An 18,275-nucleotide genomic window follows, 5' to 3' on the forward strand; every position below is an offset into this window, starting at 1 on the left:
TCTATTTCGTTATTTCACAAGTATTATAGAGAACCCCACTATGAGATATCTAAGGGCATACCATATACAGATGCAGTATCTTGGCACCATAGTGATGACAGCTCAGTATATATATGGTTCATTAACTAGTTATTCTTAGTGCGAGTTTGATTTTGCATTGTTTAGAAGGCATTACTTCTTGCATAATAATATTAGTATTGCACTATGTTACGTAGTTGGATATCTATTTTAAGGTTTTTATATATATATGTTGAATTCTGACATGTATGCAGGTGAACTACGCTTTTAACTCAGTGTGTACTGAACCCTCTGTGTGTGTTGTGTTGTATTTTTTTTTTTTTGTTATTTTCAGGTGTTCAAGTTGAATATCTAGTTTGAAGGAAGACTATTGAAGTTACTTCATGAAATTGAATTGGATACTTGTAAAATTTCATTTGTTGGACCTAAGTGTCTTTGAATGATACTGTTCATCAATATTGTACTAAACTCTTTATGTATAGATATTTTTATGGAAATATATTGTGATGATATATTCTTTATATAGAGGTTTATATTTCTGAGAATGATTCAATCTTTGTATTGGATCTTGAAATTTGATGATTATATATATAAAATAAATTTTTAGGTTCTTTATGTTTGTTCGTAGTTAGTTTATATTTTTGTTTTTGTTGTGGTGTGTTACACTAAGAAACCTGCTTTAAACATGCCTCTTCATTTGAGTCATATTTTGCCTAGCATTACCATGTTAACTGTAATGCACTTACTCAATCTTTTTTTCAAAATGTTTGCAAGTGTTCGATAAAATACCTACTGTAATTATGCATATTTTTGTTATTGGATAGACTCAATAGTTTGTAATTGCATAGGATATGTTCAACATGGAGAATATTTATTTCTAATGTTCCTACTAAGGATAACACTTATAACCCAATCAAGTTTTTTTGGGATATTACATTCACATTAGATGAAACATTTCTCAACTTATAGATTATAGAGAATCGATGTATACATATTTATATAACCTCATAGCAGTACTCTATGGATTCAGTTTTATGAAATATTGGCATAAGGTCTTGGCTAGGTAGCAAACTAGAAGAGGTTCTAGATGCTAATTACATTAGACTATATTTTGTGCCTCCATTGATCTGTTGTTAATAGAACTATAGCTGATAATATTTCTCAAGATGGAAGTTAATCCTTATGATACTAACATAACATGGGCTCCCTAGGATACTAACATGGGCTCCCTATCAATAACAATAGGGGCTGCAGGTAGTAGGAGCTTTGGATCCTCCCCACAAGCTATTCAACTCACCTCAAAAAGCTCCCACCATCCCAAACTTATCAAATTCCCCTCTAGTTTTAATGTATCCTTTAGGAAGAATGGTAGCTGGCTATAGAAAGGTAAATATATTTCTCAATGAACTGATCATGTTAATTTATAGCCTATTGCTCACCAGAAACTGCCATTGATCTCAAATGCAAAGATAAATCTAGTCTGTACTGAAAAAAGCCCAAATAGCAATAACTTTTAAAACTACTATCTTTTTTAGTCCTCATTGCTACACCCCGTTATGACTCCAACTTGATAGTTGTATGGTTACACAAAAAATTAATCTTCTTGTAAGCTTTTTGTAGCTGAACTATTTCAAACCATTTTCAGCAATAAACTAGAACCTCTGAATTTCACATAAGACATCTATCACTTCAAAATTGATTTAAACTAGAATGAAGTGTCGGTCAGTACATAGAAATGAGTGTTAAAATAAAAAAAATCATCCTACAAGAAGAATGTACAGAGCCATTATAGTTTTAACATAGTGTATAGTGGAACTATGAATGAACCCATCAGCTAATCAACAGAATCAATGAACACTTGAATCCCAAAAAATCCTCCTACTATAGCTTAAAGTTGTTACTTACATATTGTCATTGTTAAATACCCTTGGTGTAACTTATGATCTTGTAATGTAGGGGATGATTGCCTGGGCTTAGAGGAGATGGAAACCCAACTCAACTTCCTACTATTGCTATTATGGCATCATATGATACATTTGGTATGTTTTTTAGTTCTTTTCAGTTTTCCTGCTCTAATTATAGTTTATCATCTTTCAGTTCTAAACTTAATTGAGTAGCCAACTAAGAATTTTTCTTTAAAGTAAAAAAACCTTCTATTCTTTTGAATTCCAAATTCAAGAAAATTACAGATCATAATTAGTCATTGAGTATAATATAGAAACTTAGTATACCATCTGAACCTCATGAAAATTGAATGCACATATGAAACCTGCACTTCCCTTTGTTTGTTTCCACTCATAATGTTTTACAAAATCCATTCATAGTGTCAAGTTCAGAGTGATATTTAGATAGTAAAATTAATTCATTCAGCAAAGCAACCAGTACACTTCCATCATGCTTTCCAGGCATTGAGCAAAACTATGGAATTGCACATAAAAGTTAAAAGATAAGATACCATAGATTTTCTCTTCTTGAAACAAATACACCTAGACAACACCAAATTGTTTTGTGATTATATTTTTTCAATACCATTGAAAAAAAAATTTCTTTTGTTTTAGTGAAGAAACAAACACATTGAAATTAGATATCATATTGTCAAAATTTAGTTGAAAATGATGAAATAAAAATAAAATTTTGTAGGTCTAAACAAAAACTAATAAACATTTTTACCAAGCCATTGGGCATACAGATTTTTGAGGAGAAATTTTAGTGTAATTAATCTGGATCAGATTTGATCTTGTTTTGTTAGCTTAGAACATAGGGGGATTGTTGAATTTTAAATGAAATTGGTTTGTCTTTGTGCTTTTCATGTTTACCTACACGTATTAGAAGTTCCCTACAATTGGTTAATGTTGCTTAGATTTTCCTCCAAACATTGAGATTTCCATCCCCATTTGGCACCTAATGCGAGAAGAGAAGGTACAACCCCAACAATCAAGTTAGTTGATGTTGGTAGGAGAGCTTGAATCTTAAATTTGTGGGGGAAAATATTTTGTGGACAATAAATAGACAAAAGTTGAGGAATGTTTTTGTGAGTAGTATTAGCATCAATAGTTTTTTGAGTTTCTGCAATAACATTGTGTTTGTGTTTTAATGTGCAGTAAGTAGTGATTGATCATGAAATATTTGTAGTTTCAGTTTGTGAAAACTTTGTCTAACTCTAGGTGTTCAAGTGCAACTCTAGATTTCTATAAGTTTGTTTATAGTCAATAGTTGTAGATATTAGATTATTTATGAATTTTTTCATAAATATAATCTTCTACTTGGATTTTGAGACTTTGGAAGAAAGACAGATGGGTTTTCATCTCACACTATTGTACTTTCTCATTGTGGGCTTTGTATTTATCATTTTTTTTGTGAGCAGAGTTTTCATAAACATATGGTGGAAGCCTCATAGATTCAAGGCTTATTAGTATTCTCATGGCATTTCAGGCCCTCCATATAAGGTTCTATATGGAAACACAAAGAAAATAGTTGCAATGGTGATGCAAGAAAACTCTTCTCCAATGGGCTTCTCTCATGCCATTCTATCTCGAGCTCTTCCAGAGATTTATTATTGGAGCAAAATCTACGGTGGAACTTCTTTTCCTCTTGTTGTGTTTTTGTTTTCTTTTCTAGATGAACACAATGTAAGAGAGCTAATATTCCGATGTATGCCACACAGGTAGGAATTTTTTGTACTAGTTTGGGCCTACACCAAGACTTGTTATTCCTTAGCTTGAGCTTATTAGAGAGCTACTATGTGATAGATTTTGGACCTTTGAGAAGCCTAAGATACCAATATAACTGAGACATCTATGTGGAGATGGACTAACCAATTCTAAAGGACAAAAATGGACTTGACAAGGAAGACTTATTAGTCTTGTCTTCCATTCTAAAAGGTTAAAGGTATGTTGTTGGCTCTATATTTTGGTTTTTTTTTGGTTTTTGTTGGTCTTAGGTGATATCAAATTTCTTTAGTTTGTAGGTGGGTCATTTGTAATCATATTTATAGGTGGGTCTTGTCTGAGAAAAGAGTACAATTTCCGCTTGTTCTTGTTTGCTAAATAATAGTTAGATATTGTGGCTTAGTGCTAGCCATTGAGAAGACAAATCATAAATTGCCACCTTTGGTCATGATTGTCTTACCAAATGCATTTGCATTCAAAATGAACGTTACATTTAGAAAGAAAAAATTGTGAATATTGTTGAACTTTATGTGCAATTAAAAATTTTTCCAATAGAAATAAATACATCAATTTTTTAAAACATTCTTTATCTTTTCTTTAAACACATCAGTTTCAGGTGTCAATCTCCTGATCAGTGCATTATTAAGTTTTTTTTTTGTTACATAGGCTACAATGAACACATATTAATAAAAATATGCAGGGTATTACCCACTTTGCCAGCTCCATTGATGATTGTCTTTTCTCGAATATCAACATGAATTGGCATTGACTACAATGGCCCCATTATAGTTGGTTATGCTCGAGATGGGCTTTTTGGAATATCTAAGAAGATTTCACCATTATGAGTCTATGGTATTATACTATTATTATTCTAATACTATGATGCTTTTTGTTTCTACTTGCCTCTCATTTTCTACATCATCATGCCATACCCTATATGGGATGATACTTGACAAAGATTTGTAATAGTCCAAATTGTTTAGGGCACCCCCTCTTTCAATCTTAAACGTGTGATTATTCCTCTGAATATGTAGATTTTTTCATAAAGAAAAACAATTGTAGAAATTATCTTCCATCCAAGTAAATGTTCTATCATAGGGAAACAAATGAATGTGGCCTAAAGGATGTTGAAAGAAGTTGGCATGATCATTGCCATTATCATTAGTGCAACATAAAATGACTAATATTCATTTCTTCATAAAACAACATGCAATTTTTATTTTATTTTATGGATTTTATTATAACAGGTAAAATAAATTTTGTATTGATAGAATGTTTGGAGTCGCCTTAATGAGAGCATTTAGTAGAAAATTCCTAAGATTATAATAAAGTGAGAGAAAGGGAAGAGCCATAAAATACAAGCATGTCATTTTTTTGTTTAAATGGGCATGCTTATTTCATACTTTGAATTGTAATTATTTTGATTCATTTTTTTGTGTTCGTCTATATTCAATGATAATGTGTAGTTTTCAAAAGTGTTGGACAAGATATCTCATGAGCATCCTGATACCTGCCTTCATGCTAGTGGTCTTATAGTAGTTTTGTCTTATTTAGACTTCTCAACTATTGCTTAGTTAGAATTGTGATATTTTATTTTATTTTTTATAGACATTTCTTGATTATTTGAATTTTTATCTCATGTTTACTTTAACAAATTTTTCCATTATTCTTTAAAGGGCAGTAGCTCAATGGAAGAGCATCTACTTAGTAGTAGGAGGATGATGGTTCGATTCCATCATGCCCTAATATGACTAAATTGATGATTAAATAAATGATCAAATAAAATAAATAAACAACCAAAACAACTACCAAACAACAACAAAAACAACTACCAAATCAACTACCAAATAATAATGATCAACTACTGAATACATGATTAAATAAACTACCAACTATCAACAATCAATAAACAAATAAATCACCAAATAACAACAATAAAGAACCAAATAAACTACCATTTAACAACAATAAATGACCAAATCAATGATTAAAATAGCTTAGTCATAAATTTGGTCAGAAGATAAATGTCCGGCAATATAGTACCACTAGCCATGTGATCAAAATTAGTTATAACTCTACAATATTTAGTAGTTTATTTAATCATATATTATTATTTTTGTACTAGTAAAGTTGTTAGAAGAAATGTCATAGCAACATAATAAAGATTAGACATGTGGAATAGATGGAACCTCGATGCAAAGGGAAATCAATGAATTAAAATCTTTAAATGAACACCATCAGATTGGAAATGGATCTACATTTGTCACCATCTCTCTACATAAAGTTTCAAGGAAAATAATCTATGTGACAAAATGATGGAAAGACACGTATACACTGAGGGACCCATAGAGGAAATTATAAAGGAAGGTCATATTGTTTTAATCTCGATCATTAATTTAAGATCGACAGATAAAATTTGAAAATCTAGTGACTGCTGTAATATGAAATGCATGGGTTTGACACGAAACAAAAGAAGATGAAGAATAAACAATTTTCTACATGATTTTCTGAGATCACACGAAGAAGAATAGTCATCGGGTGTTTTCAAAAATACCATAGATTTAGAATCATCAATAGAAGAAATAGCACGTGCTCATATTATGATGAAAATTTGACAATTTTATATTCTATTCTAATTTTCTTTTCTATTATGTGATTGTCACTATGCTAGAATTAAGAAAGGATAACAACTAACTATTAATGTAACCTCATTTGACAATACAAAGGTGGGAAAAATTGGTCTGTAATTCTACTTACCCTATTTTCTTGTCATGTTTTGTTTCCCATGCATAGATTAGTTCTTCTTTGATAGTTGAATGGCAATTATAAGTGATCTTATGATAATAAGGTGGATTCCATTTCATTTTGGTATCTATAGTAGAAGGTGATTCCATTTACTTCCTTCATATATTATTCTACTTCCTTTCTTGTTTATTTCATTTCATATTATGTTAGATAGTTTCATTGGGAATTGAAGGATAGATGTGTATGAATCTATTAGTAACTTGCTGAATTCCATTTCATTCAAGTCTTGCAGTCAAAGAAATTCCATTTGTCCACATGTGCATCTCTTTTTCCATCCCTCCTTCCATTTATATGATTAACACTACATTTAGATTAGAAGTAAGAGTAACGAATCTCAAGATAGTCTATTACAATCATTCCATTAAGTGTAATAGGTTGTCCAAATCTATTTTTTCTAAATTTTATGTGCCTACAAACAATTTGGTTATCCTTTATTGCTCTCAAGTTAAGAGCTTATAAGGTCAAGACTTCCAATCTCATGAAAACATATTCATTTCATATCATTGCAAATCATAGGGAGCTGTACCTAGTCAATTCTGAGGGCAATGATAGACTACATAGATTGACCCATTTGTTGGTAAACATCATTTTGTCTCACCAAGCATTAGATATCAAAGAGTTAAGATTATAAAATCTATTAGGAGAACAAATTGTTAACCAATAGTAATATATTCTAATCAAATCATTTTATGCAAAGCTCCATATCAACTTAAGTAGCCTTAGCTAGGGGAATCACCCCTAATTTACCTCTTAGATATTCATGAGAATCCTTAGGTAAAGCCTTAGTGAAAATATTAGCTATTTTCTCCTTAGTGTTTATATACTCCAATCTCACTTGTTTGTCTTGAACTAGCTCTCTCAAGTAATGATATTTTATAGCAATATGCTTTGATTTGTGTGCATTATAAGGTTCTTTGATATATTTATAGAACTTGTGTTGTCACAATAGATAAAAACTAGATCAATGATCTCTTCCTTCATACCTTTCAACAATTTCTTGATCCATACAATATTTGAACAATTTACCACTGCTAGCACATATTAATCTTCAGCTATTGATTGTGAAATACAATTCTATTTCTTGCTTGTCCATGAGAGTCGTCTCTTTCCTAGAAAGAAAGTTCCACCACTTATACTCTTTCTATCATCAATATTGCTTGCCCCATTAGAATCAATGTACACTTTCAGTTCAAATTTTTCATTCTTCTTGTAATACAAACCATAGTCTTCTGTTCCTATATCTTATATCCTTTTTACCAATATCATGTGATTCTCCTTAGGGTTTGCAAGAAATCTTCTTACAATCCCAACTACTAGGTCAATATTAAGTCTATTGTAAATACCATATTGTAGTTTCCTAATCATTTATCTATATAATGTCTCATTCACATAACCTAAATCATCATTCTTAGATATCTTATGTCTTGTAGCCATAGGTGTGCTCACTAGTCTTGAATCTTCCATTCCAAAGTTTTTATATCTCCTTGATGTATTTTGATTGAGTAATGTAGATACCTAGCTTCATTTGATATACTTGTAAACCAATAAATAATTTGATCTCATTAGACATAAACATTTCAAATTCCTTATTCATCTCATCTATAAATGAGTTGCATAATGCATCCTTTCCTCTAAATATGATATCGTCAACAAAAATTTCAGATCACAATATTTCATTTTTACCTCCATTCTTCAAGTATAGATTATTGTTATCATTAGTTCTTGCAAATCCAATTTTTACTAAATAATTATGCATCCTTTCATACCATGCTCTAGGGGCTTGTTTCAATCCATATAGAGCTTTGTGTAGTTTACATACCATGTTCTTCTTGTTGGGATCTAAAAATCCTTTTGGCTATTCTATGTAAACCTCTTCTTCAAGTATTCCATTTAGAAATGCAAGTTTGACATCCAATTGGTACACTTTAAATTATTTATATAAAAAATAGGCAAGTAGTGTTCTAACTTATTCCAATCTTGGAAAAGTTCATGTTAAAAATTAATCTCAAGTTCATTTTGTATCTCTACTTTAGGTTCAAGTTTAGGTTCTTCTTTATTAAAATTGTCTTCCTGATGTTCAATATCTACTACATGTATCTCGACATCATTTTGTTGATGCTTGACACCCACAATCTATTTCTCAATAATCAATATTCATTTTTTCCTGGTAGTTTTATTCTCTTTCTCAAGTAAAGTGCAAGGAACACCTTCATCTAAATAAATGAATGTGATATAATCTTTAGATTCTATCTTGCATTCAACTTCATTCTTTTCTACATACTCATCAAATTTCACATTTTCACTTTCCACAACTTTGTTGTTGTTAGAGTTCAAACACTTATAAGATTTTCTCTTAGTGGAATATCTTAGGAATATTCCTTCACCACTTTAGCATCAAGTTTTCCATTTCTATTATCTTTTAGAATATAATATTTTCTTCCAATCAATATTCTCCTTCCAACAAACTTTAAGCCATTTGCTCAGATTTTACTTATCAACATTAGCAGCATCTACGCAAGCAATCTCCTTTCGCTTCACACTCACACTTGTAGATATTTGATCAACCTTCTTCTATACACACCTCACACTCACACTCTTCTCCTTGAATCTAGTTTTGTATCTCTTTAAGTAGGTAATTCTTGCTTTTCCATTTTCCATGATCATCGTAGATCTTAGGGTTTACAATTAGGTTCTTTACGATTCATTGTATTTTTCCACCTTCTTGATCATCCTCTAGAAACTTCTCTAGAATCCATCTATTAGGTATTTACCTGATTCTCACCTTGAATTTAATGATCCAACTAATCAATCTTATCTTCAACACTATTTACGTCTCCCAAGAAATCAACTACATTAGCTAGGAATTATGATTTCCTCAAATTCATTCTCAACACTGTTAGTCAACAATCACTAAGTTTTGACACTCAGTCATCACTTAGGAACTTGGTCACTATAAATTTTTGGGCTTGACATTAACTATCTTTCTTGGTTGATACTAATGCTTGAACAACACTGGATTTTCTCGATACTTACTGTGACTTAGTCGACACTAGCATCTCTCAACATTTCTTAACCTTTTACTTTAATTCTTGGCTTAGCTTTACTTTCTTGATATAAATAATCACTATGTCTTATCAAAGTTTAATTAATCAAATGTCCATTGTAGCTTACTTTTCATAACTCAACCTTTCCTCTAGGTGCTATTGTTATGAGCAATTTATCAAATCTTCTTCATCAATCAAATATATATGACATTTAGATTAGGTATCAATATGTCTTATTAGTAGATTTGACATCAATCAAAAAAAAAAAATTTGTTCCAATTGTAAGTTTCCAACATATAGTTTCAAGAGAAAGATACATTCTTCTAATGATATTTTGGATTTGGTTCATACTGATTTATATGGTCTTGTTGGAGTGCAAAGCTGTTATGGTGACAAATATTTCATTCTATTTGTTGATGAATTTTCTAGAATGATGACTATGATGTTTCTTAAAGAGAAATATAATGAATTTCAAATGTTTAAGTGGTATTTCGCTCCAGTTGAAAAGGAAATAGGAAAGAGTTTAAAGTGCTTTAAGATAGAGGAGGTGAATTCATATCATATGAGCTCAAAATATTTTGCAATAACAAAGGAATACAAAGAAAAATGGGTGCATCAAGGACTCCACCACAAAATGGAATAGCTGAAAGAAGGAATAGATCAATTATGGACTGTACAAGGACATTTGTAAGAATTTGGCTTAGGCCAAAATTCACCCAAGAACTAAAGAACTCAACACAAGCACATAGTAGACCAAAATAGATAGAGTATGATCAGAATGATGATAATCATTCAATAATTGCATTCAAGAGTACACTAGGAGTGCTTGAATATAAAGGCCTTAGGAGAGCTTCTAGAATGCATAGAAGTTAGCATCATGATATATCATACAACTAGGCACATGTCCACCAGATATGGGTTATCCTCCATTAAGCACAAGATTAAGTGTGATGATGTGAGGATAAGCCTACAATGGTGTAGCATGCAAATTAGTGGTGTAGACAACACGTGCTAAATATGGAGTGCGGATAACTATGTTGTCAACATGACAACTCAGTGAATGATGCATACTCCTATATTGTAGACACCATGTGTATAATTAGAGTTGTGTAACTCAATGAGAGTACACAAACTCCTAACTGTCTCAACTAAAATAATAATAAAATAATGCAAAATAATTAAATAATGCATTAACCTAAGTAAAACTTAAGTAAGTGTAATAAGTAAATACTTATTTATACCAACACCCCCCCTTAAGTGCAACTTAGGGGAATGCCCTTAAGCTTATGAGATCTAGGATGAAATGCAATATGGGTCCTGGCTATTAGGCCATGTTAGGTACCCATGTACATAATGAAAATGCAATCTCCCATAAAGCAAGGAAAGAGGGAAAACCTCATGGGAAAAACCCTCTCCCAAAAAGAGAGATAAAGAAGGATGCATCGATGGATGGAGTAATCAAGACCCCCCATTATGACATACATCCAATATATACATAAAAGAATGATGAGAAGAGGTAGAGAGATAGGATAGGCTCCCCCCCAAAGAAGAATTTGAACAGTGAATCCTCCAATGAAGAAGCTGATCTAAGACTGCAGAATGGTGTTCCTCCCCTTAGGAAGAAACAATTCCAAAGCTACATCTGAGATGCTTCCACTTTGTGTGTAAAGAATCCCATGGATAAGCGATGTCTCTGAAACTTGCTCAACTAGCTAAAGAACCTATTTCAAAGAACTATCTATCTCTACAACTGATGAAAAACCCTGCTACAATTGCTGATCATAAGTATCTGCAATCACTTCAACTTGTAAGGATTGATCACGTAGAGAATGAACAAGAGAGTCTGGAACCCTCGTGACAACTGAAGAAGGAACTTTTTCATCAAGAAGAAGAGGCAAATCATGAATACTATCCCCAAAATTTTTCATTGAACCTGTATTTGGAAGACTATATGTACCTTGCTATTTTGGACCTATCACTGTAGTGATGTATGCATGTGGACTGAACTGATGAAGTGACCTCTCACTATATCTATCAACAAAACTCCAAATGTCTGAATCTATTGAAGCATTATCACTGGTGTCACTATCAGTATCCACACTGTATGATCTGTGAAGAGGAGTAGAGGAAAAGCTTGGAGAACTTTCCTCAAAGTATACATCCTTCTCCACAAATATCTGATGTGTCTTAGGATCTAGAAGTCTATATGCCTTCACACTATCTTTGTAACCAATGAAGGTACAAGGCTGAGATGGATATGCCTTGCATCCCCTAGAAGATCTCATTGCCCATGCATGACAACTAAAGAGTCTGAAGTGTGTCACAATAGGTTTTCTACCGCACCATGCCTCAAAAGGAGTTTTACCATCTAAGGCTGGATGAGGAGAATGATTAAGAATGTGAATGGAAATTGAGATTGCTTTGACTTCTAATGATGGATCTAGAGACTTGGCATAAATCATGCAACTTTCCATAGACTCAAGAGATCGGATCCTCAATGATGCAACATCTATCTTATGTGGACTGAATGCTAGTGGAGTCTAAAGATCAATTCCCTCATGTCTACAAAAGTTCCTAAGTCTGCTGTTCACATCCATATTTCCATTGTCCATGCAGAGTACTTTGATGGCCTTTCTAGATTTTTTTTCTACATGAGCCTTGAAGGCTAGAAATGTATCCCACACTTCATTCTTACTATGCAGAAAGTAGATGCAAGTGAACCTTGAAAAGTCATCAACAAAGGTAAGTATATAGCGACCCTGGCTGAATGCAAAAGGACCTGCTAATACCATGCAAACCATTTGAAGAACACTTTTTGCTCTTGAAGACTTCCCTCTTTGTAACTTCCCCTTTAGATGCACATTCACTAAATCTGTTGAACACTCACCCTTAGAAAAGTTGATTTGAGGTAGACCTTTGACCATTTGGTATGTGCAAAGTTGCTGAAGGTAGTGGTAGTCAAGATGACCATACAACTCATATCATAATTGCATGTTTGAATTAGATTGAGATAACAAGGCCTTTGAAGGAGAATTTGGTACAAAATGAGAGAAAGAGTACAACCTCTTGTGATCATTCAATTTCCACATTGTGACCAAGGAATTGTCTTTAAGACTGTGCACTTGAACCAAGTCTGGAAGAAACTCAACTCTATGTCCATCTACGAAGTGAGTGATTTGGTAGATTGAAAGGAGATTTGAACTTAGGTTTGGAACATAGAGAACTTCTTAAAACACTCCATTTTCCATCTCCACATTTCCTTTTCCTTCAACTTCCATTTTGCTATCATTCCCCATGAAGATGTGCTGTACCTTTGAGTGATTCAATGAAGAGAAATCTTCTCTTGAAGAACCCATGTGATATGAGGCACATGAGTCAAATATCCATTCCTTTGAAGAGTTTACATTTTCCATGAATGCTTGCCCTTTTCCCTTTGAATTTGAAGATGATCCTTTATCCTTATAAGCATTAGGCAATGGGACATGATGTTGGTTAATTCATCAATATTTTTGAGATAACACTCATGCTCTTCATGACCTAATTTCTTGCAATAAGAACACTTCTTCTTCTCCTTATTTTTGTCCCCTTTCTTGTTGGAATTCAAGGACTTGCCTTGTTGATTTGATTGAGGTGTTGTCTTTTATGCATCCTTAGATTTTCTCTTCCATTTCTTCTTACCCTTTCCTTTATTTGAAGATTGTGCAGCTGAATGTTGAGAACCCTCATTAGCCACCAATGCTTTGGACTGAGGTGATTTGAGAATTCCCATTGTCTTCAACTTCTTTTCTTCATCATCCAACAGTTTTTCATATTCATCAAAAGTGACTTTCTTGTGGGTAGACCCTAAGGTAGTCTTTGAGGTGTTAAAAGAAGATACAGATGTGGAATATTCAGATGGCAGCTTGTTATGTATGAGATAGATAAGTCTGCCATCTTTTATAGAATTCCCACAATTAGTAAGCTTTGTCCTTAACTCATTCACCTTGATGATGAAATCCTAGATTGAGTCATATGACTTAGGATCTAAGGATACAAGCTCATCCTCAATCTTGAACACATCCTCTTCAGACACTTTACCATAAAGGCTTTTGAGGGTATCCCAAGCTTCCTTGGATGTAGTACATTTTTAAATTTGATACATGATCTTATCATCTACACCAAAACATATATCACCTAGGGCTTTCCTATCCATTGCTACCCAATTTGAAATATCACTTGCAAACACATTATCATCTGTTGGTTTAGGAAGAGTACCATCTACATATTGTGAAACTCCATTATGCATTAAGTGATACAACATTTTGATTGACCATGAAGCATAGTTATGAGGAGTTAATTTAGGAAACTTAAAGTTGCCCATAATGCAAAAAATGAAAGAAAAGTGCCAAAAAGAGAGAACACAACACCAAGAACACCCCCCTTTTCACTGAATGAAGAAACCCCCCCAAAATAGATGCTCTGGGAACTTTATCAGTAGTGCAATTACAATGGGCCACTTGCCAATTTTGGCTTTCATGGACTTCTAATTTTGCTTGTTACAACCTCTTAATGGAGTACAAATCTGAAACTTTACAATGTGCTACAATTCTGAAGCATTACTAAGCAAAGAAAGGCCCTCTTACTAAAAGTGACAATTTTATCCACACAACACTACAATCTGATGCAAAATTTGGAAATTAGACAAAAAAGATATGCACTTTCAAAAAAAATAGAACTTGTTTTCGACTCCAGATGTGCTCGTACGGAGCATTTGAAGTTTGAAAAATGTAGGGTTATGCAGGTGCAGTCCCCAAAAAATGCAATTTCTGAACAATTCTTGTACCAAAACTAGAAACTAGCTACACCACTAAAAAATTTAGAAAATTTTACCCAATTTCAAAAAAAATTGCACCTGATTTGGAGTCTAAATGTGCGAGTTATGGCCTCTTGAAGTCAAACTACAAAAACCAAAATCAATTTGGAGAGGGGTTGCATCAGTGAACCATGAGGTTAAATTTGACGGTCATATGGCTGTCGCAAAAGACCAATTTAGCCCAAAAATGATGTCTAAATTGGCATCAAATTTAGGATCACAAAGTAGATGACGTCAACCAAAATTTTGCCCTCTGGTGACGTGGTAGATGATGCAGATGTCCGTACTATACGGATCTATACAGAAAATATAGCATGTCAGATGAGTCACTGCTGAGTTGGCTGCTGACATGTATAGTCAATGCTGAGTAGATCTGTGCACGGGTACAAAATTGCTGACGAGGTGAGGAATTAGTGCTGACTATACCTGTTAGGTCAAATGTGACTCAAATGTTGATTACGTGTGTCACAGAGGAGGACATGTCCTGATAGCTGGTGGGCTTCACTGTCCGCATGGGCAAATAGAAGATTACCATGTGTCAGGCATGCAGAGTATTGCGCAAAGGCTACTAGAATTTGGCACCGATGCCAAAAAACTTTGTAGGGTTTTCAAGATTCTCAGTGCTCCCGAAATATCCTTCTGTGATGCCAGACTGCTTAGCATTGTCAAAGAAGCCTTTTTCGATGTCAGATTTTACTATGCTGTCATGATGGGAATTGGTCCAAAGATTGGAGTTTTGCCCCACATTCGTGGTAACTATGGTCTACACAGTGTATAAAAGGGATGCCGCAGACTATATAAACAAAGATCTCTGTCGTGAGATGGGTGTGGTCACCGGGTTCGATAAGCACTACTAGAAATTTGTGCTGATCAAATGATATGTAATGTATGAATGAGCACAATATTGCCACCACTTTAATAATAAGCCCGCACTATCTATAATCCTTGCAAAACTTAATAAAATTCCTCCACACAAAAATAATAAAGAGTCGAGTCGAGGTGTCACTGCCCGGTTAGTCTAAAAAATTTTCTCCAACTGTCGAATTGACAATTAATTTTGAAAATGAAATTCAAAAAAATACTCAGAGATGATAGATCCAAAAATACAATAATTAGATCAAATAAAACGATCATACCCGATCTACAAATCGGGTCCTCCGGGTTTTGATTTGCAAATTTTTTTGGCCTCACGATCAACTTTCACCTAAGATAGGAAAGTTTATAGTGGATCTTCACCAAATCGACCCTTTAAACACAACAGTGAGGTCAGATTTGGCTCTAGATGCTCCCAATTTTTGCAAATACTCCAGATTCATGTCGAGGTGCTGAAGCATGAACTGTCTCAAATGGCTACATGATGAGAATCTCCCTTAGCTTTGATACCATGTAAGAATTTGGCTTAGGCCAAAATTCACCCAAGAACTAAAGAACTCAGCACAAGTACACAGTAGACCAAAATAGATAGATTATGATTAGAATGACGATATTCATTCAATAACTGCATTCAAGAGTACACTAGGAGTGCCTAAATATAAAGGCCTCAAGAGAGCTTCTAGAATGCATAGAAGTCAGCATCATGATATGTCATACAACTAGGCACATGTCCACCAGATATGGGTTATCCTCCATTAAGCATGAGATTAAGTGCGATGATCTGAGGATAAGCCTACAATGGTGCAGTATGCAAATCAGTGGTGTAGACAACATGTGCTAAATGAGGAGTGTGGATAACTGTGTTGTCAACATGACAACTCAGTGAATGATGCATACTCCTAGGTTGTAGACACCATGTGAATAATTAGAGTTGCATAACACAATGAGAGTACACAAACTCCTAACTGTCTCAACTAAAATAATAATAAAATAATGCAAAATAATTAAATAATGCATTAAACTAAGTAAAACTTAAGTAAGTGTAATAAGTGAATACTTATTTACACCAACAACATTGATAATGGACATGAATGTTTCACAAAAGAATTGGAGAGAAGTTGTAAGTACTATAGTCTCTACTCTAAACTGAGTTCAAGTGAAGAAAGGAACAAAAAAAAACATTTTGAACTTTGGTATGGCTATGCACCTTATGTGAATTATTTCAAAGTTTTTGGAAGAAAATGTTACATATTGAAAAATGAAAGAAAAGGAAAACTTGATGAAAAGAGTGATGAAAGTATATTTCTAGGGTATTCCACTAAAAGCAAGGCTTATAAATGTTTGAATTCTAACACTAATGAGAATCAACATCCAGGAACTACCAAGGTTCAACATTAGAGCTCTACCAAGCATAATGCTATAGGAGCTAAGTGAGAGATAAAGACTACTTGTCATCAAATAGAAGAAGCCAAGTTGCATGAGAGTACACCAAATGAAAATGAATAATCTGAACCTAGTGAACCACAATAAGAAGAATGGAAACCTAAACATGTCTTGGAAAAGTATGTGAGAAGACATCATACACCATATAAAATCATTGGAGATGAAGATTCAAGAATTATGACAAGAAGAAATATCAAGAATGATACATTCTTATTAATTTAGTTTGAACCAAAATCAATTAATGAAGCTTTGGATAATGAAGCTCGAAAAGAGAAATAAATGAAGAAATCGAGAAAATTGAGAAAAATAACACATGGACATTGGTACCTAGACCAAGGGACAAGAATGTGATTGGAACCAAGTGGGATTTTAGAATCAAGCTAAATGAGAAAGGTGAAATCACAAGGAACAAGGCAAGACTAGTTTTTTAGGGATATGAACAAGAAGATGGAGTTGACTATGGTAATACATTTTCCCTAGTTGCAAGGTTGAAATGAATGAAATTTTTTCTTGCATATGCTTCTTACAAAGGATTCAAAGTATACCAAATGAATGTCAAATCTGCATTTTTTGATGGAATCTTGAAGGAAGAAGTCTACATTAAACAACCTAAAGGATTTGTTGATCCTAGCAAGAGAAATATAGTGTGAAAACTACACAAGGCTCTATATGGTTTGGAGCAAGCCCCTAGAGCATGGTATGATAGGTTACACACTTATTTGGTGAATATTGGTTTTTCAAGAACTAATGGAAATAGAAATTTGTACTTGAAAAGTGAATTTGAAAGTAAGATATTATTAGCTGAAAGTTTTGTTGATGATATCATAGTTGGAGGACAAGATTTGTTGTGAAAGTCATTTGCTAATGAAATGAAGAAGGAATTTGAGATGTCAATGTTTGGAGAGATCAAGTTCTTTGTTGGATTGAAAGTTTATCAGATGAAGAAAGGTATCTACATTACACAATCTAAGTATATAAAGGAGACGTTGAAGACTTTTGGAATGGAAGTATCAAGACTAGTTGGAACTCCTTTGGTTATTGGACATAAATTGTCAAAGAATGATGATTCATTTGAGGTGAATCAAATATTATTCAAGTCAATGATTTGAAAATTGTAATATGTTGTACATAACATACCTGACATTTCATTAGCAGTTGGATTTTTTTCTAGATTCTATGCTAATCCTATAGAAAATCATATGATGACAATGAAAATAATACTAAGATATCTAAAAGGAACATAAGACTATGGATTATGGTACAAGAAAAATGATAAGTTTGAACTGAAGGTTTATACAAATGCTGATTGGGAAGGAAACATTGATGATAAAAAAAGTACAAGTGGAGGCACTTTCTTTCTAGGAAGGAGATTGATTTCATGGACAAGCAAGAAACAAAACTATATTCCTCAATCCATAGCAGAGGCTGAATACATTGCTTCAATAGTTAATTGTTATAACATTGTATGGATCAAGAAATTGTTGAAAGGAATGAAGGAAGAGATTATTGAACCTATCATTATTTATTGTGATAACACAAGTTCTATTAAAATATCAAAGAAACCTATGATGC

This window comes from Cupressus sempervirens, chromosome 5 (genome assembly GCF_028749045.1).
Source record: "Cupressus sempervirens isolate cs-2001-9-10 chromosome 5, ASM2874904v1, whole genome shotgun sequence".
Taxonomy (NCBI): Eukaryota; Viridiplantae; Streptophyta; class Pinopsida; order Cupressales; family Cupressaceae; genus Cupressus; species Cupressus sempervirens.